The sequence below is a fragment of the Dama dama genome, chromosome 10, assembly GCF_033118175.1.
Source record: "Dama dama isolate Ldn47 chromosome 10, ASM3311817v1, whole genome shotgun sequence".
NCBI classification, from domain to species: Eukaryota; Metazoa; Chordata; class Mammalia; order Artiodactyla; family Cervidae; genus Dama; species Dama dama.
In genome coordinates, this window is record NC_083690.1 from 14,272,259 (window position 1) to 14,298,989 (window position 26,731).

General features: G+C 42.3%; 1 long non-coding RNA gene across 1 annotated transcript; it reads left to right on the top strand.

Annotated features, from left to right (window-relative positions):
- LOC133064020 (uncharacterized) lies at positions 1-26,731 on the top strand. The gene is made up of 3 exons (XR_009694549.1): positions 1-76; positions 958-1,037; positions 26,303-26,731. It is a non-coding gene; the product is annotated as an uncharacterized LOC133064020 (long non-coding RNA).

The following is a 26,731-nucleotide window of genomic DNA, read 5'->3' on the forward strand; positions in this document are numbered from 1 at the left end:
AGGAAAAGTGACTTTTCCATCCTCCTCCTAGAGAGATTCTCTGGATAATTCCTGCTTCTGGCTGATAACCTTTTGGGTAAGGTTTTAATTATTTCTTTCATTGTTCCGTCTGTCTGCTGCTGTCTTTTGGTGACCAAATTCGATGGACAAAACAAAATGAGTTGGAAAATTTGACTGTCATCTGTACAAGAGGGTCATTAATGTAGGAGGGCTTTGTCTTAATCTCATCATCTCTCTGTCACTAAATGTGTGTGTGTGTGCGCACGCGCTATTTTCTGACTCCCTGGATTCTGAATATACTCTGAAGGTGTGTCCTTGTTGCAGTGGCTGATCTCACATACAACAGCAGTGTGTCCTTAACATCCAAAGACAGTCCCAAACTTCATTCTTCTGACATACCTCCCCCATAAATATAGTCATCCTTTTTAGATTGTTTCTTGCTATATAGACATGCCTTCAAAATGCCATAGGTTTGGTTCCAGATCACCTCAATAAAGCACGTATCGTAATAAAGCAAGTCACATGCATTTGGGGGTTTCCTAGTGCATATAAAGGTTATGTTTATACTGTACTGTGGTCTGTTAAGTATGCAAGAGCATGATGTTTAAAAAATGATATATGTACTTTAATTAAAGAATATTGCTGAAATATGCTCGCCATCACCTGAGCCTTCTATAAGTCATGGCAGGAACATCAAAGATCATGGATCACTGATCACCATAACAAATATTATAATGAAAGATCTAGAAATATTGCCAGAATTACCAAAATGTGACACCGAGGCATGAAGTGAGCAAATGCTGTTGGAAAAATGCCAATAGACGTGATTGCCACAGACTTTCAATATGTAAAAAAAATTGCAGTATCTGTGAAGCACAGTAGAACAAGGTGTGTCTGTATAAACAGGATCGGTAGAAAGGATGACTCACTGAACAAGTGTTTACTCTTGAAATCCAGGGTCTTCAACAGCATCATTTGGAAAACAGTGCCACTGAACTCAACAAAACACTCAGGAAGCACCTACTACATGCCAGACAGTAAGTAGAATATGGCCCAGAAGCTGGAGTTACAGGTTGTTGGGTTTTTAAGGTTTTTCTTTTTTTTTTCAGATCTTAAAAGAACCTTAAAAGCAGAGCCAGCTTTTGTATTTGTAATAATGGAATGACAGTAAAGTATTACTTAGATTAAACACACACATACATATACACACACATACTCATTGCCTGGAAATGACCAAACCTTCCAAGCACTGTGATATGCATTACAGAGTTCTGAGATGCCATGAGCATAGGTTACCGAGGCTGTAAAAGTAGACTTTGTGGCAAACTGCCCAGCAAGGCCTTATTTCACATTTAATGCCTTGTAGGAATAAGATAGCATGAGACGAGTCTTTCCAGCTGACGTGAGAGCTTAGCTGTCTTGAAAAAAGTCAAGGAACCAATGTCCAGCTGCTGAGAGTCTTCGGGCTATTCCCTGGTTTCACTGAGTGGTATCAGAGGGTGCTTTTTAAATGGAAGAGAACTTTTATAAAAACAAAGACAAGCCGCAGGTAGGTCTGTTTAGCTTCTCAGTGCAGTTTTAGATGATACCTTTGCATACAGTTTGTAGTAGGCACTTCAAACCTTGGATGTATGCCTTCAGACTGAATCTTCAATCTGTTGTCAGACTCCAGCTCCCTGTTTCCTCTAGTTAATAATTGTGTTTCCTTTGTCATGTTCTAACTTTCATTTAACATAGGTTTTTCTTTCTTATTGGATGCCTGATACACAGAAGTGCATAATCTATTAATAATCCTTGGTTCATGAAACACATCACCGTTGGTCCATGCATGACCTGCTTTAATTACTTTTTTTCATAAATGCTCCATCATTTGACTTGATTTGATTTTTTTGGCCACACCATGTGGCATGTGGGATTTTAGTTCCCCAACCAGGGATCGAATCTGTGCCTCCTGCAGTGGGAGAGCAGGGTTTTTAAAAACAAAATTTTTTTTTAACATAAAATGCTAGAACCTTGACAATAAGATTATAACCTGCATCTAACCATGTAGATCTACCCCTACTCTATTTACCTGCTTCTCCCAAGCCAAAGTGGACCCTCATCCTGATGTCTGTGTTCAGTATGCCCTTCTTTTTTATCTAGTCTCACTGTTTTATATATATGTTCTATGTATTCAGAAAAGTGTATGTCTATTTATGTGTATATATGTTCCTAATTTTATAGAAAAGACATCATGCTATATGTAATTTTTAGTAACTAAGCTGTTAAGATGCACTTATTGTCGCATGTTGCTGTCTTTCATTTGTTTTGGCTCCTCTGTAACATTTTATTATGTGAGCATCCCATAGTTTATCCAGCCACCCTCTCATTACCCGTCATTTGAGCTGGTCAAAGACTCTTGATACTGTAAACAGTCCTGTGATGAACTGTGTTATAGCTGGTCTTATACATGTGCAAACATTTCTTTTGGGCACACACCTCAGAGTGGAATTGTTGAGTTGGATAGCATCCATGTGCTCGATTTCAGAGTACAAAGCCAAACTTTTCCCCAAATGGATGCACCAACTTAAACCTCCCTGGCCCGTGTGTATAAGAAGTGAGAGGTCCAGTGCTAGGTGTTGTCAGGCTTTTTCATTTTTGCCAATAGATTGTGTGTGAAATAGTACCTCCTTGCAGTTCTGATTTGCATTTTTACCTTGGCTGGTGGGCATCTCTTTGGATATGATTGGTCAAATATATCTCCTTTCTTCTGAAAAGTATCTGTGCATGTTTTCTGCCCATCATTCTATAATTGCTGGTGCTTTTCTTATTAGAAGGGTCCTTAATATAGTCTCAATTCTAATTCTTTGTTTGCTGTCCTCTTCACTTTCTTGAAGGTATCTCTTGAAGAATTAATGTTCTTAACATAATAAAATAGATCACTGCTTTCTTTTGTAACTGAAGCTTTTTAAATTTTCTTTCTTTTAAAATTTTATTGGAGCATAGTTGATTTACAATGTTTACAATTTATCCCGCCCCCGTCTGATGCTTTTAAGAAATCTTTTTCCAAGTTATCTGATAATTTTTCCTATTGCAATATCCAAGAGATATTTTATATAAAAATGTAAATATAAAATATTAAAAACCTGTATTTTATATAAAAAATGAAAAGTCTCTCCTGGCAGAGGAAACTAGGAAAGCAGAGGTGGGAAGGAGGAAGTAATAGGAACCCAGGCACTGGTACACATCAAACTAAGGAGGGAGAGGGGGTGGGATACAGGGGCTGGCAGGCCCAGGCCCCGGTGGGGTTTATAGCCCAGGCAGGCTTTTATAATATTTAGCAGTTATACAGTGTTCATCCCCTCCCTGTCAATTATAAGCAACACAAAATTTCATTGTATTTGAATGATAGAAAAGAATGTAGAAAAGAAAGTAGCAACCAAGGACTTCCTTGGTGGTTAAGAAGCTGCCTTCCAAAAAAAAGAATCTGCCTTCCAGTGTTGGAGACACGGGTTCGATCCCTTGTTAGGTAACTAGGATTCTACATGCCGCAGGGCAGCTAAGCCCACGTGCCTGAGCTTGTGTGGCCTGGAGCTCATGGCACTACTAGAGATATAAGCCCTCACACCACAGTGAAGATCCCATGAGCTGTGACTAAGACCCAGCACAGTCAAAAATAAATAAATAGATTTAAAAAAAAAAAAACCAGGAAAGAACCATCATAATCCCATCACTTAAGGTTTTTTTCCTATACATATTCATATATTAATCTCCTGACATGCACATATCTTGTTCTCCGAAAGGCTAGAACCCCTTACCTCACCCTCTGTACCCTGACCCTAGCCATGGACACTCTCCAGGTGTGGCCATCCTTGACCCAGGAGTAGCCTCCACCAGGGCTGATCATTACTTTACAAAATCCGGGAACTTCTACTAAAGAAATTTTATGTAGAATCTTGTGCAGTTATTAGAAAATACAATGTATATAGTGTTTAGTCTCTCAGTTATGTCTGACTCTTTGCAACCCCACGGACTGTAGCCTGCCAGGCTCATCTGTCCATGGACTTCTCCAGGCAAGAATACTGGAGTGGGTAGCCATTCCCTTTTCCAAGGCATCTTCACAATCCAGGGATCGAACCTAGGTCTCTGGCATTGCAGGCAGATTCTTTACTGTCTCAGCCACCAGGGAAGAGCCCAGAAAATATAATAAGAGTAGGCAAAAAACTGTACCTAATTTTACTAGCCAGAGATATCATTTCTGGCATTTTGACCTGTATCCTAAGTTGTTTCCTGTCTCTATTTTCCTATATATTTCATTTAAAATGGAATCTTTCCATAGATGCAATTGTATACAGTTTTTCTATATGATGAATGTTCTTCCACATTATTTCAGTGGTACAGAGTATTTCCTTGTGTGGGTGCAATCTAAAACAGTCATCAAATGTGCATGAGAGGTGCTGACCAATCCGAGTTGCTCTCACACACTCATATCAGGCCTGGACTTTTTCAAAGCAGTTCTGTATTGTTGACCCTTCCATTTCCAATTTGTCCTCATTAGAAAGAATGGTGAGATGCATCTCTTCTACACTAAGGCTTGTGCACATCCATGAAAATGTTCTCAGGATAAATTCTGACACATGGGAATTCCTAATCAAAGGGGTAAGAACGTGTTTTTACTTTTTGACATATCCAGCTGACTTGCTCTCCAAAAAGGTTTTATCAATTTATATTTGCGTCAGCAGGATATGAGAACCCAGCCTCCCACAGGCTGTCTAAGAATAGCATTGTTGTGACTTTTATTAACAGTATACTAAGTTCAGTGTCATGTCACTATTTTAATTTGTATTTCTTCAGTTACTATTGAGAGTAAATTTTTTCACCTGTTTTTCTTGGCCATTTGTTTTTCTCTCTCTCTCCCCACTCCACCCAGCACTTTGTGTGAATTGCCTATTGGTGTCATCACCCCTTTTTTGACCCAATTTTTTTTCCTTATATACTTGTAAGCATTACATTATTCATTTTAAATAAAGCAGTGTCTACATGCCCATTCCAAACTCCCGACTATCCCTTCCTCCCATCCTTCCACCGAGTAACCATAAGTTTGTTCTCTAATCTATGAGTCTGTTTCTGTTTTGTAAATAAGTTCATTTGTATCATATTGTAGATTTCACATATAAGTGATATTATATGGTATTTGTCTTTCTCTTTCTGCCTTCATTTAATATGATTATCTCTAGGTCCATCTATTTCTTTGAGACCCTTTTTAGGGGGCGGGGCAAGAACACTTAGGACCAACCTAGACGGCATATTAAAAAGCAGAGACATTACTTAGCCAACAAAGGTCTGTCTAGTCAAGGCTATGGTTTTTCCAGTGGTCATGTATGGATGTGAGGGTTGGACTATAAAGAAAGCTGAGCGCCGAAGAATTGATGCTTTTGGAGAAGACTCTTGAGAGTCCCTTGGACTGCAAGGAGATCCAACCAGTCCATCCTAAAGGAGATCAGTCCTGGGTGTTCATTGGAAGGACTGATGCTGAAGCTGAAACTCCAGTACTTTGGCCACCTGATGTGAAGAACTGACTCATTGGAAAAGACCCTGATGCTGGGAGGGATTGGGGGCAGGAGGAGAAGGGGACGACAGAGGATGAGATGGTTGGATGGCATCACCAACTCGATGGACATGGGTTTGAGTAAACTCCGGGAGTTGGTGATGGACAGGGAGCCCTGGCATGCTGCGATTCATGGGATCACAAAGAGTCGGACACAACTGAGCGACTGAACTGAACTGAACTGAGGTCCATCTATGTGGCTGCAAATGGCATTATTTCATTCTTTTTATGGCTAATATTCCATAGCATGTATATGTGCCACATCTTCTTTATCCACTCATCTGTCGACATTGTTTCCATGTCTTGACTGTTGTGAATAGTGCTGCTAGGAACATAAGGTGCATGTGTCTTTTCAAATTATAGTTTTGTCTGGGTATATGCCCAGGATTGGGGGTGCTGGATCATATGACAGCTCTACAAAAAATGTTTTCTTTACCTGCTGATGTGAAGTAGGACTTACTTATACTGTGTTTATGTGTACGTTTGGGTATGTTTCTATGCTTTTAATCCTCTTTCTGTTGATTGTTCCTATAATCATATAAGTTTAATCATTTTATCATAAATTTTAATTATTTGTTGAACAGATGCTTCCCTATTATTAGATTCTTTGACATTTTTATTGGCTAGCTGGCTATCCTCAAACATTTATTCTTCCAGATGAACATTTAAGACTCTCTCGGTCAAGTTTCCCCAAGAAAGTTATGTTTAGATTTTCATTGGAGTTGTATTACATTTATGTTCTTTTGGTAATAATGGACATCCTTACAACAATTTTACGAAAATGGTGTGCTTTACTTTTCTTGTTTTGAAATCATTTTTTATGTTCTTCAGTAGCATCTCATAGTTTGATTCATATAAATGCTGCACATTTCTTGCCAAGTGAGCTCAAAGGTACTTGTTATTATTGCAAATAGTAACTAAACTCTCTTTCCACCTCCAGCCCCTAGATGAGTTTTCTTTTTTTTACTGCTCCAGGTCTTAGTTATGGCACATGGGATCTTTGTTGCTGAGTGCAGGATGTGTAGTTGTGGCATGTAGAGTCTTTTTTTTGCTGCAAGTGGGGCTCTTAGTTGTGGCATGTGGGATCTAGTTCCCTGACCAGGGGTCAAACCCAGGCCCCCTGAATTGGGCACGCAGAGTCTTAACTACTGGACCATCAGGGAAGTCCCTGCCATATAAACTTTTATTAATTTGGTAACTGGCCATCTTATTGAACTGTCATTCATTTTAAGGGTTTTTCATTGATTCTTTTGGCTATTGCAGGTAGCTCATCACTTCATTCCCCTAAAATGATAGTTTTGGTCCTTTTCAATGTTTACACCCTCTTTTCTATTTTTTGCCTTCAGCAAGGATTCAGGAATTCAGATGTCCATGGGACTCAGGGAAGTAACATAAATGAACGAATTGGGTCCAGTGAGGCCTCTGGGAAATGGCAGAGCACAAGTCTTGTCTAAAGGGAGAAGTTCTTACTCAGCTTCAGCCATTCTCTGCCATTTGAGAAATAGGCCTCATGTTGATAGATGGTCAGATGTTTTCAAAGATATACCAAAGATCAGGTGTTTTTAAAAATGTGAAATCTATAAACCTTTTAAATGTTGAAAATGAAATCAAATGTTCTAAACAACGGGCAAGTCAAATATAGGATATCTGATGGTCAGGTTCAACCCAGGCTCAGAGTATGACACACTTCAGCTAGAACTTCCAGAATTTAAGAATATATTGAGTTGGAACACCAGGCATTCTTGCCTGATCCTACTTTAGTAAAAATGCATTCATCATTTGACCATTGTAGACTCCTAATTTATTATTTTCCACGTGAAGCCTCTGTCTCTCTCCAATTTAACAGGATTACTATAGGAAGAAAGAAATTTGAATTCTGTTAGTTGATTCATTTTTCTTCTTTGATAGATGAATGTGATGAATCCATACATTTTCTAATATTGAGTCACCCTTGCATTTGTGATTTGTGGAACTAAGCTACATTTAGTCATATTATTCTTTTTCTTCATATTATTCTTTTATTATACAGTTGTATTCCACTTTCTGTCTTATTTAAGGGTTACAAAACAGGAAGGGAAAAGTTCTGTTCTGTTTTGTTTTTGCAGCAAAACTCACCTATTGCCTTTATCCACCTCCACCTCGGTCCCCCACTTGTTTTCTTGAGTAAATCATGTGCCACTACTTAGCAGGAAGGGAGAGGTATTACTTCTAGGGTTTGGTTCCTGGTCAGGGAACTAAGATTCCACATGCCACTAAGCCCATGCACTACAACAAGAGAAGCCGGCTTGCCACAACTAGAGAAAGCCTGCACCCTGCAACAAAGACCCAGCACAGCAAAAAAAAAAAAAGTGTATCTATCAAAGCAGAAGTGTGATCGTTTTTAAGCACAGTTAGCTTAACTTATAGCTCTTAAACACTTTAGCATGTAGTATTTCTATATAATCCCTTTCTATTACCAGGTTAGGTTACCAGGGTTAGGTTGGTTTGTAAAATTATTTAAGACACTTACAAAGTTTTTTTATGTTCTGGAAACAACTCGATCCTACAGAAATTCTCTCTTCCTTTAAAAAGTGTTAGAAAAAGTGAAAATGTTAGTTGCTCAGTTGTGTCCTCCTTTAAAAAGTGTTAGAAAAAGTGAAAATGTTAGTTGCTCAGTTGTGTCCGACTCTTTGTGACCCCCACAGCCTACTAGGCTCCTCTGCCCAGGGGATTCTGCTGCTCCCAACCCCATCCAAATCATCTGAGTTCACATCTCAGCAAAGTCATGGAGAGTTCTTTATCAGCTTCTTCTTTATTCAACTTTTTGCCTCCTTGAATTTTTCAACCTGATCTTGAGTGGATTTTATTGTCTTATTTTGGTTAGTATTTTATTAGCATAAATTTAAATAAAGCATGCTTTTAACTTTAATCTTCTTTCATGCCTTTGTTTCTCATTCTTTCTGTATTTCTAGGGCTATTTACTAGTTTGGTTTTTTTTTCTTATGTAACCCTGCCAGAGGATTGTCTCTTTTATTGGTCTCTTAAAAGAGTTAGCTCTTTGATTTATCTTACGAATCCTATTGTTTTTCTTTTTTCCAATTTGCTTATGTCTGCTTTTATCTTTCATTCTTTCCTTCTACTGTCTTTAGATTTATTAGTTTTTATCTTAGTTGTTGTAGTTAATTGCTTTTTTTCCATTTTTATTTAATAGTAAAATCACTTAACCTTCATCTTTTCTCCAGTGAGTAGCCAGCGAGCTGGATGCACTGTGAGAATGTTATCGTGAGTAGTGAGGGCCTGGACATAGAAAAGATCAAAAACATATTTCTCTGTTAGGGACCCGACTGTGGGTCCAAACCACCAGTTGTTCAGATGATGCTACTATATACATCATCTCTTTTCTACTTTTGCTTCCTGCTGAATCCTAACCAGAGGGCCACAGTGGTCTCTAGTTGCTAGAGACTGAGTGTTTGTTGATATTGTTGTTGTTCAGTTGCTAAGTCATGTCCAACTCTTTGCAACCCCGTGGCCTACAGGACACCAGGCTTCCCTGTCCCTGACTATATCCTGGAGTTTGCTCAAATTCATGTCCACTGGGTCAGTGATGTTGTCCAACCATCTCTCTGTCATCCCCTTCTCCTCTTACCCTCAATCGTTCCCAGCATCAGGGTCTTTTCCAATGAGTTGGCTCTTTGCCTCAGATGACCAAAGTACTGGAGCTTCAGCATCAGTGCTTCCAATGGATATCCAGGGTTGATTTCCTTTAGGATTGACTGGTTTGATCTCCTTGCTGCCAAGGGACTCTCAAGAGTCTTATCCAGTACCACAATTCAAAAGCATCAATTCTTCATTGCTCAGCCTTCTTTAGGGTCCAACTCTCACATCCACACATGACTACTGAATCATGTATGAACAATTCACATATGTGATTGAAAGAGCCACAGTTTTGACTATATGGACCTTTGTCCACAAAATGATGTCTCTGCTTTTTGATATGCTGTCTAGGTTAGTCATAGCTTTTTTCCAAAGAGTAAGCATTTTTTAATTTCATGTCTGCAGTCACCATCTGCAGTGATTTTGGAGCCCAAGATAATAAAGTCTGTCACAGTTTCCATTATTTCTCCATCTATTTGCCATGAAGTGATGGGACTGGATGCCATGATCTTTGTTCTTTAAATCGTGAGTTTTAAGCCTGCTTTTTCATTCTCCTCTTTCATTTTCATCAAGAGGCTCTTTAGTTCCTCTTCACTTTCTGCCATAAGTGTGGTGTCATCTGCGTATCTGAAGTTATTGATATTTCTCCTGGAAATCTTGATTCCAGCTCACGAGTCACCCAGTCTGGCATTTCACATGATATACTCTGTATATAACTTAAATAAGCAGGGTGACAATATATAGCCTTGACATATGACTGAACGTTTATATCCCCTTAAAATCATAGTTTGCAACAACCTCCACTGTGATGGTATTAAGAGGTGGGGCCCTTGGGAGGTGATTAGTCATGAGGGTGGAGTCCTCATTAATGGATTAGTGCCCTTACAAAAGAGACCCCACAGAGCTCCCTCACTCTTTCCATCACACTAGGATTTAGTGAAATGACAATCTGTGAACTAAGACGTGGGTCCTCACAGACACAAAACCTGCCAGCACTTTTACTTGGACTTCCCAGCCTTCAGGATTGTGAGCAATAAATTTTTGCTACTTACTAGCCACCCAGTCTGCCAACAAATATGCCAAAAAATTTGGAAAACTCAGGAGTGGCCACAAGACTGGTCAGTCTTCATTGCAATCCCAAAGAAAAGCCATGCCAAAGAATGTTCAATCTACTGCACAATTGCACTCATTTCAGACTCTAGTAAAGTAATGCTCAAAACTCTCCAAGCCAGGCTTCAACAGTACGTGAACCGTGAACTTCCAGATGTTCAAGCTGTATTTAGAAAAGGCAGAGGAACCAAAGATCAAATTGCCAACATCTTTTGTTTCATAGAAAAGGCAAAAGAATTCCAGAAAAACATCTACTTATGCTTCAGTGACTACGCTAAAGCCTTTGTCAGTGTGGATCACAACAAACTGTGGAAAATTCTTCAAGAGATGGGAATACCAGACCACTTTACCTACCTCATGAGAAACCTGTATGCAGGTCAAGAGCAACAGCTAGAACCAGACATGGACCAGCAGACTGGTTCCAAATTGAGAAAGGAATACGTCAGGCTATATATTGTCACCTGCTTATTTAACTTCTATGCAGAGTACATCATGCGAAATGCTGGGCTGGATAAAGCACAAGCTGGAATCAATATTGCCAGGAGAAATATCAATAACCTCATATATGCATATGATATCACCCTAATGGCAGAAAGTGAAGAAGAACTAAAGAGTCTCTTGATGAAAGGGAAAGAGGAGAGTGAAAAAGTTGGCTTAAAACTCACCATTTAAAGAACAAAGATCATGTGATCCAGTCCCATCACTTCATGGCAAATAGATGGGGAAATAATGGAAACTGTGACAGACTTTATTTTCCTGGGCTCCAAAATCACTGCAGATGGTGACTGCAGACATGAAATTAAAAGACTCTTGCTCCTTGTAAGAAAAGCTATGACCATCCTAGACAGCATATTAAAAAGCAGAGACATTACCTTGCCAACAAAGGTCCATATAGTCAAAGCTATGGTTTTTCCGGTTATCATGTATGGATGTGACAGTTGGACCATAAAGAAGGCTGAGCACCGAAGGATTGATGCTTTTGAACTGTGGTGCTGGAGAAGACTCTTGAGAGTCCCTTGGACAGCAAGGAGGTCAAATCAGGGAATCCTAAAGGAAATCAATCCTGAATATTCATTGGAAGGACTGATGCTGAAGCTAAAGCTGAATTTCCAATACTTTGGCCACCTGATGCAAAGAGCTGACTCATTAGGAAAGACCCTGATGCTGGGAAACATTGAAGGCAGGTGGAGAAGGGGATGACAGAGGATGAGATGGTTGGATGGCATCACTGATTCAATGGACATAAGTTTGAGCAAGCTCCGGGAGATGGTGAAGGACAGGGAAGCCTGGTGTGCTGCAGTCCATTGTGTTGCAAAGAGTCAGACACAACTGAGCAACTGAACAACAACAAGCCACCCAGTCTGTAATATTCTGTTATAGCCGCCTGAACAGACTACTGAAGGGCTGGACTCTGTCTTTCTATCAATGATACTGTAAGAGTAACCCTTCAAACTTTAACCCACTAGAATTCAAGGCCTCTCCGAATCAGTTTGGTCTTATACAGGGGGCCCTAAGGCCTAAGTGGCAGTTGTTTGGAATTGCATCAGCCAATCTGTGAATGCTACAGCAGGGCTTGACAGACAACTGCCTGTGACAGGGAGCTTTCCTATCCTTCCCCATTTTCAACCTTAACCTTGAAGCATTCTCTACTCAACTCCTGATTCTACAAGGCTCACACAAGGACTCATTGAAGAGCATTAAGATAAAGATAAAAGGGAGCCAACATTGAAAGCTGATTGAAAATATCATATCATCATTGACAATATAGGTTTGAGGATAGAGATACAGTGGGAAGTGAAATATTTTTACGGGCACACCAAGTTAAGTCTGCCTGTAATATCTTGAAAAGGCTCAGGTTCAAGGCACCCTGGAATGTCAGCAGAGAACAACAATGGACTATGGTTAGGATACCTGACCTTGACCCCTGGTATCCAAGTGGAACTTGGTACGTGTGTGCGTGCTAAGTCACTCTGTTCTTTGTGATGTTTTGGACTGTAGCCCATCAGGCTCCTCTGTCCATGGAATTTTCCAGGCAAGAATGCTGGAGTGGGGTGCTATTTCCGCCTCCAGGAAATCTTCCTGACCCAAGGATTGAACTTGTGTCTCTAATGTCTCCTGCATTGACAGGTGGGTTCTTTATCACTAGCACCACCTGGGAAGCCCAGAAACTTTGTAGAGGACAATGTAAATATCCACGGATCTGTTACAGGTGGTGATCAAGATAGAGGACATACAAAACTGGGGGATGTGAGAATTGGGGTCCCTGAAGGAAAATGAAAGGCACTCAGTAGTGTCCGACTCTTTGTGACCCCATGGACTTCATGGACAGACAACTATACAGTCCATGGAATTCTCCAGGCCAGAATACTGGAGTGGGTAGCTTTTCCCTTCTCTAGGGGATCTCCCCAACACAGGGATCAAACCCAGGTCTCCCACACTGCAGATGGATTCTTTTCCAGCTGAGCCACCGGGGAAGCCCAAGAATACTGGAGTGGGTAGCCTATCCCTTCTCCAGTGGATCTTCCCAACCCACGATTCGAACCAGGGTTTCCTGCATTGCAGGTGGATTCTTTACCAACTGAGCTGTAAGGGAAGCTGGTCCCTGCCAAACCCCAATTGCCAGACCACTGAATGCAGATCTTCACTCATAATCAATTCATTGCAGAGCCTCAGTCCTAGCATTTCACCCCTAAAATGAGGAATAATAACAGACATTTACTGAGCCTTCCCCATGTGCCAGATATTATGCTTAGTTTTTTCTTAACAGCTTTCTTGGGGTAGAATTTACATACCACAGGATTTTTTAAATCTTTCTTTTTTTTTTTCTGGCTGCACTGGGTCTTTGTTGCTGCACGTGGGCTTTCTCTGGCTTCAGTGAGCCGGGGCTACTCTCTAGTTGCGGCGAGCAGGCTCCTCATTGTGGTGGCTTCTCTCTGTGGAGCAGGTTGCAGTAGTTGCAGCGTGAGGGCTCAGCAGTTGCTTCACGCAGCCTCAGTAATTGTGGCTGTCAGGCTTCGCTGCTCCACAACATGTGGAATCCTCCCAGACCAGGAATCGAACCTGTGTCCCCTGCATTGGCAGGTGGATTCTTATCCACTGTACCTCCCGGGAAGTCCCATGCCATAATATTGACCCATTGTAAGTGTACAATTAAATGATTTTCAGAAAATACAGAAAACTGTGCAATCATGATCACAATCCAGTTTTAGGCTATCCCATCCCTTGCCAACGCTCTCTCAAACCTGGGTACAGTCAGTGCCCACTCCCACACTCGGGCCCAGGCAACCACAGGACTTCCTTTCTCTACAAATTTCTCTTTTCTGCACATTTTATGGAAAGTGAATCATACAATACATAGTCTTTTGCATTTGACTTCTTTTACTTAGTACAGTGCTTTTGAGGTTTGTCTGCATGGTAGCATATCTCAGCACAGATCTTCCTTGCCTTTACATTGGAGCTACATCCCAGTAAACCCACTGTAAACTGAATATATCATAAGCAGAAAGTTCACTTAATACACTGAATCTACTAACAATCATGCCAGGCCTACCTTAAACGTGCTCAGAACACTTATATTCATCAACTGCTGGGCAAAATAGTCTAACACCAAGCCTACTTTATAGTAAAGTAGGTAAAGTATAGTAAAGTTGACTAGCTCATGTAATTTAGTGAATACTATCATTTGTCCCATAGAAGCTGCCAGGACTGCCTTGCACAGTGTTAGCACAAGGCCTGCTTATGTCTTGCCATGTAAATGACTTCTGGTGAACCGGTTGCTGTGGCCTGAGGCTGTTTATCCTGTGTTTTATTCATGGCTCTGTGACCCAAACCAGGTGGAGTATGGATGAAAAAATATAAATATCCCATAGAGCTCTAGAGTTCAGGAAGCCCCCTCACTCTCAGCCCCTAACAAAACCCTGTGAGCTGATAGTTTTCCCACTTGTACAATGGGGTTAATGGTGAGTCTGGAGTTAGGAGGCTTAACCTGCATCCAGCAATCAAGAAGATGGCACAGGTGGTCTTGTACCTCATTGTCTGCCCCCACCCCCAGATCCCATGCTCTTTCCGAGACAGAATCATCAAGACTGGAAATGGATTATGTTACTTAAACCAGTCTTCCCCTCCCCCTAAACTGTCCTCCCAAGTAGAAAGAAACAGGACTGGTTTTATGTTTTTACTGGTTTTATGTATTTTAATTTCTGTTAGGGCATTAACCAGGGTGTTTTGATTAAAATTTTAACTGCCACATTAAAAATTTTAGCTTTTCTTTTGTGAGGAGGGGGATAAGGAATATAAATGAGTAAATCTGTGCTTTATTCTTTAGTTTTTTTTTTCAAGAAGCATCACAAGACAAAACATCACAAGCTTACCAGGAGCTCACAGTTCAGTTGGGCATTTCCAAGTTTACTTGGTGAAATTGGAAAAAGTTTTCAAATACAGTAGCTAAGCCAAAGGCTTCTCGGGTGGCTCAGTGGTAAAGAATCTGCCTGCCAAGGCAGGAGACTTGGGTTCGACCCCTGGGTAGGGAAGATGCCCTGGAGAAGGAAATGGCAACCTACTCCAGTATTGCTGCCTGGAGAATTCCATGGACAGAGGAGCCTGGCAGGCTACAGACCATGGAGTCTCAGAGTCAGACATGACTTAGTGACTGAACACTCCACCATACTGAACAGTCAGATGGTTTTCTGGGTGAAGAACAGTTGTAAGTGTATTCGTTGCTCACCTCTGTAGTCACATGGTTCACCAGAAGCTATGGTCGAGCATCATACTGTAAAATTCAAAGTATAATTTCTAAAGAAAGCATATCACTTATGCACCATTGTAAAACTGAAAAATCATAATTCCAACATCATGTTGGGATTATTTGTATTTTGTTCCTTTTTTATTGCTGAATAGTGTTCCATTGCATGGATATACCACATTTTGTGTATGACAGACATTTCATTGTTCCAACTTCTTGGCTATTGTGATATAAAATAATGCTGCTGTGAACATTCACATACAAGTCTTTGTGTGGAGATATGTTTTCATTTCATTTCTTTGAGGAAGATAAAGAGTTGAATTGCTGGGTTGTACACCTTATGTTTAAGTTTTAAGAAATTGTCAGACTTTTTTCCAAGGCGGCTGCCCCATTTTTCATTCCCACCAGCAACATATGAGGCTTCTAGTTTCTTCACATCTTTGCTAACACTTGCTATTGTCTGTCTTTTAATTTACAGCCATTCTTGTATGTGTACAATGGAGCTTAATTTTGTTACATCTAATCCTCCCACCAACCCTATATTAGTCAGGATCGGCAAGGTTATGCTTGGTGAGAAACAATCCTCAAACTTCATTGGCTCCAGACAACAAAGGTGTATTTCTCCTTCCTGTTATGTGTTCAGTGGTGATTTGAAGTGGGAGGAGGGGCTGTGTTCATCAAAGACCCTCAGGGACCCAGGCTACTGGAAATGCATGAAGTTAAAAACCAAACTTTGTATCAATTCTATTTTTTTTTTGCACAGAATATGGGATCTTAGTTCCCCTACCAGTGATCAAACCCACATTCCTTGCATTGGAATCACAGGCTCTTAACCACTGAACCACCAGGCAAGTCCCTGCATGTCAATTTTTTTTTTTTAGAGTTCCATGTGCTATACAATAGGTCCTTATTGGATGCACATCAATTCTTAAAGCTTCCCTCTGGTAGTGAGAAGTCGCTTTCATTCTTATTTTGCTAAACAGCAAATTACATGGCCATGATTAACTTCAAAGGGGATGAAATGTATAATAATAATTTTATTATGTGCTTAGAGGGGAAGAGGAGTTAGAATATTTGTCAATAGACTAATAACTTTCATAAATACCAAGAGGAAGATACTACATCACCATTTTACATATTAGGTAACCAAAACTCGGTTTGGTTAGAGGATGCATAGCTAATGAATTGAACCAAGGAATCTGACTCCCAAGCCTATGTTCTGAACTACTGCACTGAAGTTTTCTTCTAGATAGTATTAATGATAAATAATCTTTTGAGACATCTCTGGCTTCCCTAGCGGCTTAGATGGTAAAGAATTTGAATGCAATGCAGGAGACCGGGGTTCAACCCTTGGGTTGGGAAGATCCCCTAGAGAAGGGAAAGGCAACCCACTCCAGTATTCAAGCCTAGAGAAATTCAATGGACAGAGGAGCCTGGTGGGCTACAGCCCACCCTATGGTTGCAAAAGAGTCGTACCCCACTGAGCAGGTACCTACACATTTTAGTGAACAGGGCATAACAGCAGGAAACTCCCTGAAGGCAACTCCCAGCCATGCGGGGAGGGCAGCTGTGAGGTTCTAGGGACTCTGGCTAGGAGCACAGCTCCCGGATCACACCTAGTTTGGAATCTGGCTCTGCTGGCTGCCTATACATCCCTGTAAGGTGCTCCTCCAAGCCTCAGTGCCCTCCTGGGTAAGTGGGGCTAACACTCAGGAGGATTCATTGCACAGGGTGGCTAGGATTTGATCAGAAAGCATGCATAAAGCACTCATTCTGGGGCCTGGGACTTATGAGTCTCAGTGACTGTGTTAATTATACCAATATCATCATAATCACCATCAAAACACTCAGCAGATGGAAATAGGAAACTCTCCAGATTTGGTGCTTAAGAATTTTCTATTCTTTGAATCATAGTCGTTTTTTTAAAAAATTTAATTGAGCTACAGTTGATTTACAATACAGTGTTAGTTTTGTGTACGGCAAAGTGATTCAGATATGTGTATTATTTGTATGTATATTCCTTTTCATATTATTTTCTGTTAAAGGTTATTATAAGATATTGAATATAGTCCCCTGTGCTATACAGTAGGTCCTTATTGTTTATTGAATGATTGATGACTTCAATCACCTGATTGAAGTTATCCTTGAATAACCTTACCTACAGAAGCCCTGCTTCTGTCAACATGGATTCAGGGTCATTTATAAGTTAAGGAAGGAGAAGGGAATTCAAGAAGATGATGAATAAGGTAAGAATAGGATGAATGCAAGAACAGGATAAAAATAAGCCAGTGAGGAACAGAAGAGGCAGTTATTTCTTGGAGGGCAGAACTGACTTAGCAATAAGAACATGGTTCTGCCTTTTTCACTGGCTCTGGGACCCTGAGTGGGTCACTTGACCTGCCTGGCCTTCTGTCTAGAGAACTTAGGGGGTGAGATCACAGAGGCAACTTTGGTCTTGCCTCTTCTTGTCTCTTTACAATTTCAGTGGGTTAAGTCCTTATCTTGGCATGGGATGTCAGTTCAGGTGGGAACCAAGACCTTCCTTTCACTGGTAGTTTTTTTTTTTTTTTTTAAGTTCTATGATTCCTGAGTCACAAATTAAGTCTCATTTCCAAAATCTCATCCAATTATTAATAATACCTAAAACTATCATTAAAGATGAGCCTCTTTTTCCTCTTCTTCCATCTGCAACCCACCATCACATGCTGCTGGCCTCTGGGGAAGAGAGAAATAGACACTCACCGTCTTCCCCCACCAAACACAGACAAGGGGTAGAAGAAAAGAGGGGTGGGGGAGGAAGGTACAGGCAGACCTCGGAGATGTTGTGGGTTCGGAGCCAGCTGACCACAATAAAGCGAATATCACAATAAAGCGAGTCACAGGAAATTGTTGGTTTCCCAGTGCATATAAAAGTTATGTTTACACTCTACTGTGAGTCTATTAGGGGCTTTCCTGGTGGCTCAGGCAGTAAAGAATCTGCCTGCAATGCAGGAGATAAAGACTCTGTCTGCAATGCAGGAGATAAAGAAGCTGCCTGCAATGCAGGAGATGTGGGTTCAATCTCTGCATCAGAAGATCCTCTGGAGGAGGAAATGGCAACCCACTCCAGTATTCTTGCCGGGAAAATCCCATGGAAAGAGAAGCCTGATGGGCTTACAGTCCATAGGGTTGCAAAGAGTCAGACACGTAGTCTAGTAAGTGTGCAATAACATTGTGTCTAATAAATATGCATACATAATTTACATACATATATAATTTTAAAATACTTTTCTGCCCAAAATGCTAACCATCATTTGAGTCAATCTTTTTGCTGGAGAAGCATTTAAAGTATCATGAAAATTACCACGATGTGACAAAAACACAAAGTGAACAAATACTGTTGGAAAAATTTCGCTGATAGACTTGTTCAAACACAGGGTTGCCATAAATCTTCAATCTGTAAAAGAAAAATGCGGTATCTGTGAAGTATCATATAACAAAGTATGCCTGTACTTACTTTGGCTTTTAGAATCAAAAGATAACATTGTCTCCTCTGGGTTTGCTCAAGTACCACACAGGGTCATGGCCAGATCATGGTCATGGGTATTGAAGAGTTCCCAGCGTGGGTTAATGCAACTCATACCACCAGCTGCTCCACCAGAATCTGGTGATTCATCTCCAGCCTCTCCTGACGAAGACTGGTTGCCCTTCTCAGCCACCCTGAGACAAAATCCATCAGTCAGCTCGCTCATGTGAGGTCCGTTGACAGTTATTAGGAAAACCTCCCTCTCTTCTTGGCTTTCTAGCCCTCTTTCATCCTGTGGATTGCTTAGGGGGTCACGTCCACCTCCCAAGATACAAGGGCCGCCCAGCAAACTCCCCGTAGAACCTCGAGAAGCTGCTCTCGTGAGACCTGAGGCGCAGGAACAGGTTAACCAACCCCTACCCCCAACCTTCTTGCGTGTGTGTTCGTTAGGAGGTAAATGACTGCATGGGATTCGGCCCTCCCACCCAAGGAAAAAAAATCGTCCTAAAATTCTCTCTTAATGCTTGTTGATTCTTTTTTATCCTCTTTGTGGATTAGGGATTTGAGAAATCGGAGGGATTAGAATTGTGAACCTAATTTGAAAGTACTGGCTGTGAAAATCTACATCCTCCTCTAGTGACTCCCATTGCAAATTCCTATCTATTTGATCTCGATATCTCTCTGTAACTTCCTACTTAGCCATTCTCTTACATATAAAGTGGAGATATTATCTGTCCTTACCCCGTGGGGGGGTCTTAGGAGGTGCAATGACATAACCGATGCATGGAAAAGTGCTAAGCATAGTGCTGGGCAATTTACACAGAACTCAAGATGTATGCTGATATGATTCCCCCTGAATCCCTAGCACTTAAGCTGAGTATATGACACGTAGGAAGCTTTCAATAAATGTTAATGAATGATTTCTAAATAGCTAACTGTATTGCAAGGCAAAATAAAAATAAGGGCTAAGTAAGTGTATAAGCTTATCATGGCAACCAAGTGAGGCAGTAGGTAATCGTGAAGGACGCGTCAGAGGAAGCCTCAGTAGGAAAGCAGTATTTGGGATTTCAGTAAGCAGAGAATGGAGTCATTGAGCACGCCTGTGGTCTCAGGATGGCATGTGTTTCTGGAAGAGCCTAAATGCGAGAAAGGGGAGTGCAGGATGAGCTCTTTCTTAAGAATGGGGCTGGGGGGTTACTTTGCCCAAATGATGTTTTCTTATGGGCCAGCCTGTCTCAGTGGGGGATCTTTCAACAAGTAATAGAAAATCAACTCTGATGGGCTTCACCAACAAAGGGAAAACACTGGCTCATCAGAGTGCAAAGTTGAGGAGTAGGTTCTGGCATCAGGTCCAGCTGGATCAAGGTTCACAGGATGTCAGCAGCATCTGTTCTTCAGCTTGGCTCTTGCTCAGTGCTGTTTTCGTTCTCAGCAAGGCTTCCCCAGGAGTGGTAGGATGGCCATGGGACCTCCTGAGGCTGCCTTCCCCTCCAGAGGGAAATTCAGCTTATCTTCATCCTAACATTCCTGGCAGAAGTCCTGAGATTCGCTGTCATTGGCCTGTCCCGGGTCCCCTGTTGATGGGGTGTTATGGGCTTGGGCCTGCACCAGGCATGTGCAGCAATAAATGGTTACTCCAAGAACTCAATTTCTACTGCAGGAGACCAGGCTTTGGAGCTAAACTGCCTGACTTCCTATCTCGATTTCCCAGCTGTGTGACCTGGAACAGGGTCCATAATCTCTGGGTGCTTCATTTCTTTCATCTGTAAAATCAAAATAATCATGAGGAAAGGGTTTTTTGAAAGATTACATGAGCTTTTTTTTAAAAAAAAAAAATGTATTTCTTCGGCTACATCAAGTCTTAGTTGTGGCATGTGAGATCTTTGATGCATCATGCGGGATCTTTCATCATGGTGCATAGATTCTCTAGTTGTGGCGTGCAGTCTCAGTAGTCGTGGCACTCGGGCTTAGTTGCCCCAAGGCATGTGGGACCTTAGTTCAACCGAAGGTTGAACCCTCATCCCCTGTGTTGCAAGGCAGATTCTTAACCGCTGAACCACCGGGGAAGTCCCTACATGAGCTTTCACAAATAAGTGTAAAACAGAATATCTTGAAGACCTGGCCAAATGCTGGACCCATGGTGCATGCATGCTAAGTCACATCGGTCATATCCAACTCTTTGCGACCCTATGGACTGTAGCCCACCAGGCTCCTCTGTCCATGGGATTCTCCAGGCAAGGATAATGGAGTGGGTTGCCATGCCCTCTTCCAGGGGACCTTCCTGACCCAGGGATCGAACCTATATGTCTGATGTCTCACTTATTGGCAGGCGGCTTGTTTACCACTAGTACCATCTGGGAATCCATTGTAGCTCTTGTTATTACTATAGTGACTTGACTTTTTGGCCTCATTGCTTGATGTCTATTCACAGTTATTCCAGAAGTTTCCACCTCCACAGGTCTCTCAGGGAGAAGTGATTCCCTTTCAAGCATAAGCTCAGTGTAACTCCAAGCAGAGCTCCGCCAGGCCTGGAACACCTACTTCCCACCATGAAGCTGGCCATGCTTAAAGAGGGTCCTTTTTAATTCACAGCTGAAGGTCTGAAACCCTAGTCATCCCCGTACTTGGCAGAATAGGAGAAATCAAGAAGAAATCTTAGCACTTGGTCCCTTCCCTTAAGAAGTTGGCAATCTAATCTTAAAGAGCAGAACACTCTGTCAAATACAGCCTGCACCAGGATCCATTCCCAGAGGGACCTGCCAATCTGCCCAGCCAGGGTGTTTATCAAACGACATCCTTCTTCGGGGGCTCCTTCTCGGATATAACGGGGATGAGCATTTAGAACAGGTGATGAGGAAGACAGAAACAGGGCCCATTCCCAAGGTCTGACTCGCCTGTTGTTCTTTTCCCCCCTCCCTTAAACCACACTTACAAAGAAAAAGGGCAACCCTTCCCCACGTAGTACCAGCAGGGTAACCCAAGAATGTCCATTTAGCGCGTCTGTCCCTGTGAAAAGGACCTTTCAGTGACACCGAGCTGAGTGTATCCCACTCTATTTATAGGCACTGTTTGTTTAATTCGAGTCCCGTCTCTAAGAATAAATAATGAACTCATCCTGGGGGCCAGCCAGAGCCTACAACTCTGTGACGAACCCGTAAATCCCTTTCTCTTTCCTTCTGGTTCTGGAAGGGGTCCTCTCAGTCGGAGGTGAGCCACTTCCGTTGGCTGGGCTGGGGTGGGCTGGAGACCCAGGCGTGCTCGGAAGTTGGGCTTGATGGTGCTTTTTCATCATGGTTTCGGGGGAGGTTTTGATGTTTGATTTTGGGTTGGTGATCCAAAAGCCGACCTTGAACCTCTCTCCCCCTCAAAGGAGGGACCCTAAACTGATATTTGCACCCCTGGTTGCTTAAACTTCAGACACAAAGAGACCCATTTGGACTCAGATCCCTCAGTAAGGAAGATGTGGCTGTGGAGAAAGAGGACCCCCTTCCATACCCTCCCGACCTGGTAGCAGGGCCTGGGGCCAGACTGTTTCACAAGGTACAGTACCATCCCTGGGTGTGGTTTGTTTTTTTTCAGGGTGTGTGATGAGGACCAAGAGCCATAATGCACTTGAACTTGAAATATGTAACCCCTGAAGGTGGTACAGGTCAGTCCAATAGAGCACTGTCTCAAGAAAAAATAGTTTGGTTTGCAATCCCCCTGTTCCCATGCTGACCTGCCGGTTTAGCGACTCCTAGAACCAGACCCACTGAGTTTGAAGGGAATGACCTCAATGGTATCTTGGGTCTAATGCAGGATATTGACACCTAAATATTCAATGTCCAGTAACATCACTGAATAACATCCTGTCTTTCCAGGCCTTTATCTTAAGAAGGTAACCAAGCTTCTCAGGGAAGTGTCCATGTGTTTATTCTCCCCATATCTGTTGATCCACTTCTCTGTGCCAATGCTATTCTAGGCACCGGAGATGCCTTGATGAGGAAGACAAGGTAGTCATGAGATGACAAGGTCTGATTTACTCTGAAAAAATTCGGCATCTGCTCCCTTTCAACTGAGTCAGTCTGACTGTGAGTTGTCTTCCCAGCAGGCGCTGAGCTGCTCATTTATCCATTCCTCCATTCAGAAAGTACATGGGAGACATGGTCTACATGATAAGCACAGCTAGAATGCCTAGGTATCATAGTAAACTCGAGATCTCTCCCTGCCCTTAAGAAGTTTGGAGTCCAGTGGGGAAGATGGCTATTAATCAAATTATTACTGAAATATGGATTATTTATTATTATTATAAATGTTGGTGAGTTCTATACAGCAGGGATCCCCAACCCCTGGTACCGGTCTGTGGCCCATTAGGAACCTGGCCACACAGCAGGACATGAGTGGTGGGCGAGTGAGTGAAACTTCATCTTTATTTACAGTCACTCCCCATCACTCTCATTACCACCTAACTCCACCTCCTGTCAAATTAGTGGCAGCATTAGATGCTCATAGGAGTGCAAACCCTACTGTGAACTGTGCATGTGAGGAATCTAGGTTGCACACTCCTTATGAGAATCTAATGCCTGATGACCTAAGGTAGAGCGAAGGCAAGGAGTGACTGCCACTGTCTCCCATCATCCCCAGACGGGACCGCCTAGTTGTTCAGGGCTCCCGCCGATTCTGCATTATGGTGAGTTATATAATTATTTCCTTATATATCACAATGTAGTAATGATAGAAATAAAGGACACAGTGAATATAATACGCTTGAATCATCCTGAAACCACCCCCTCTTCTCCAGTCTGGGGAAGAATTGTCTTCCACAAAACTGGTCCCTGCTGCCAAAAAGGTTGGTGACCACTGCTATAAGGTGAAGTTCAGGGTGCCATGAGCAAAGTTCAGAGCCTAAGAGAGGGATCGACTCCAAGGGTTGGTGAGCAGTGAATTAGCAATGACTAAGAATCCTTGAGTTGCCCCAGATGGTGAATTGTCTGTGGAGTAGTGAAACAACGGTGTCTGTCTATAGGAAGTGTGTCTTCAAGTTTCCATTAGCTGCTCTGGGTCATCCACACCATCACCTGGCTGTCCTGAGGACTGTCACAGGCCGGTAGGTCTCAGTAACCTTAGGGAGAGTTTGTGTCCATGGGGATTCTTTTCGAGGCATCAGCTTGCTGAGGTTTTGACATTGACTTATGGGTCTGCCATGGACAAGGTGAAATCTTTTTCCTATCGGACGTTCTTCTCACTCTGTCTCATTGGGTCAAGGTGTAAAGAGTGTCATCATCACATGTCGTTTTCCTGGTTTTACTTGTGAATGGCAGTCTGGCCACTGTACTTAGAGATCTAGATCAGAAGATGGCCACATGTTCCCCTCTGCAGTTTTGTGCCTTCAGATGTTCACAGGCACTGGCTTTGGAAGTGGAATTTCTCACAGAAGCAGTTGGTACTCCCAGGTATCTTTCTGGATTAATTTCGGTGCAACTTTGAGCAGATCCTTTCAGCAGTAAGATCTTTATTTGAAAAGTAGTATGTATATTGTCTCTTTTATGCGGAGCGTTTTGGTGGGAACCAAGTTTAAAGAGCCTCTTGATGAGGGTTAAAGAGGAGCATGGAAAAGCTGGCTTAAAACTCAACATGCAAAAAACTAACATCTGGCATCCAGTCTCATTGCTTCATGGCAAATAGATGGGGAAAGAGTGGAAATGGTGGCAGATTTTATTTTCTTGAGCTCCAAAATCACTGCAGATGGTGACTGCAGCCATAAAATTAAGATACTTGTTCCTTAGAAGAAAAGCTATGACAAATCTAGACAGTGTATTAAAAGGCAGAGACATCACTTTGCCAACAAAGGTCTGTATAGTCAAAGCTATGGTTTTTCCGGTAGTCATGTAGGGATGTGAGAGTTGGACCATAAAGAAGGCTGAACACTGAAGAATTGATGCTTTCAAACTGTGGTGCTGGAGAAGACTCTTGCGAATCCCCTGAAATCAACCCTGAATATTCATTGGAAAGACTGATGCTGAAACTGAAGCTCCAATACTTTGGCCACCTGAAGAGAAGAGCTGACTCATTGGAAAAGACCCTGATGCTGGGAAAGATTGAGGGCAAGAGGAGAAGGGGGTGACAGAGGATGAGATGGTTGGATGGCATCACGAATGCAATGGACATGACTTCGAGCACACTCCAGGAGATAGTGAAGGACAGGGAAGCCTGGTGTGCTGCAGTCCATGGGGTTGCAAAGAGTCAGACATGACTGAATCATGTCCATCTCTTTGCAACCCCAAGGACTGTCCATGAAATTCTCCAGGCCAGAACACTGGAGTGGGTAACCTTTCCCTTCTCCAGGGGATGTTCCCAACCCAGGGATTGAACCCAGGTCTCCTGCATTGTAGGCAGATTCTTAACCAGCTGAGCCACCAGGGAAGCCCAAGAATACTGGAGTGGGTAGCCTTTCCCTTCTCCAGCAGATCTTCCTGACCCAGGAATTGAACCGGAGTCTCCTGCATTGCAGGCAGATTCTTGACCAACTGAGCTATCAGGGAAGCCCCCAAGTGACTGAACAACACAAGTTAAAGCCAAGAAAAAAATATAAGAATGTGCCCTTAAAAGTTTCCAAGGGTTCAGAAAAGTATTTTCATTCACTGGTCCCAAAATATTTATTGAGCACCTGCAGTGTGCCAGACACAGAACCAGGAAGGTATACATATCAACAGGACCAGTACAGCCCACGGAGCTTGCAACTAGTGAAGGGAGAGAGCTACTCAAACCATCAGGGACAGGAGAATTTCAGATCGTTTTACATACTAGGCTGGGCAGAGAAGACCTCTCAGAAATCATGACATTTGAGCAGAACTTGAATGATGAGATGGAGCCAACTGTGAAAAGTTTCAAGGGAAGAGCTTTGTAAATGGAGAGAAAGAACAAATAGGAAAGCTCTGTGGCACAAGAAAGATTGGTTTGTTTAAGGAAGAATAGGAAGTGAATGTGGTTAGGGACTCCCCTGGTGGTCCAGTGGTTAAGATTCTGCGCTCCCAATGCAGGGGGCCCAGGTTTCATCCCTGGTCAGGGAACTAGATTCCACATGCTGCAACTAAAGATCCCATCATAGCCAAATAAATAAATATTTTTAAGAAAAGAAGTTTCTGTGGCTGAACGTGTATCAAGGGGGTGAGTGATAGGTAAGCCAGGGTGTGGAATTTTAGTTTGAATTCAGAGGAAGCATTTGGTAGGTAAACGGATGGCATTTCAGCCTGAACCTATATACCTACCTGTACCTATGTACCTACCTGGGGAAGATTTCTGTTGCCTTGGTGAAATTTTGAAAGTGACAGACCTCAAAGTCTTAGAACTCAGAACTGCACAGAAACCCATAGATGGAACCAGAAGAAATTAGTGTTGGCCTGTTTCTGGATAAAAACAGTCACCCCTAATCTCAGAGGCTTTGCTGGGCAGGAGAGGATGAAAGTCCAAAGTGAATAAACCATGAAACAGTCTCCTGCTTGTTGTTCGACATCCATTCCATCACCTTTTGGGGTCAGTGCCTGAAACCTCCTTTGGGAAATCATTGCTTCCCTGTTCTTGGCAATCTGGTTTTGTCTCAATCTAATCAGTGTTTTCTTCACATCCCACCCTGGCACCCAAGGGATTGACTCAGGGATGGGCACAGAACCCAGTCTGAGCCAATGAAACATAAGAAGACATTTCATGGCACCTTCTGGCAAAAAAGAATTTCCTCTCTCTTCCTTAGGAGCACCAGTCTATGGCTATGAGGTCTAGAACCACTGCAACCATTTGTGACCATGCAGGAAGATTCTGGAACTGCTATAGGTTGTGGGGAAGCCCAGAAAGGTGCCTGAAGAGGAAGCCAACACCACAGAAGGCAGAGCCAAGAGGAGAAAAAGAAGTTCTTGTGATGGCATCAAGTCCCTGGATCAAGCCTCACCTGAAGCCTAACCTATTGCTGGTCTTTTTAGTGGCCTCAGCCAGTTAAATGTTCTTTATTATATAACCCAATTTAAATAAGGATTTCTATGTCTTGCAACATAAAGGGCCCATGTATAAGGAAACCTTAGAATAGGTACCCAACAGTGCCAAGGGCCTCCTCTGCACCCCAAGCCTCTAGGAGGAAGTGAGCCTGTTCCAGAACCCAAATAAAAGGTCTCTCCTCCCACTTCTC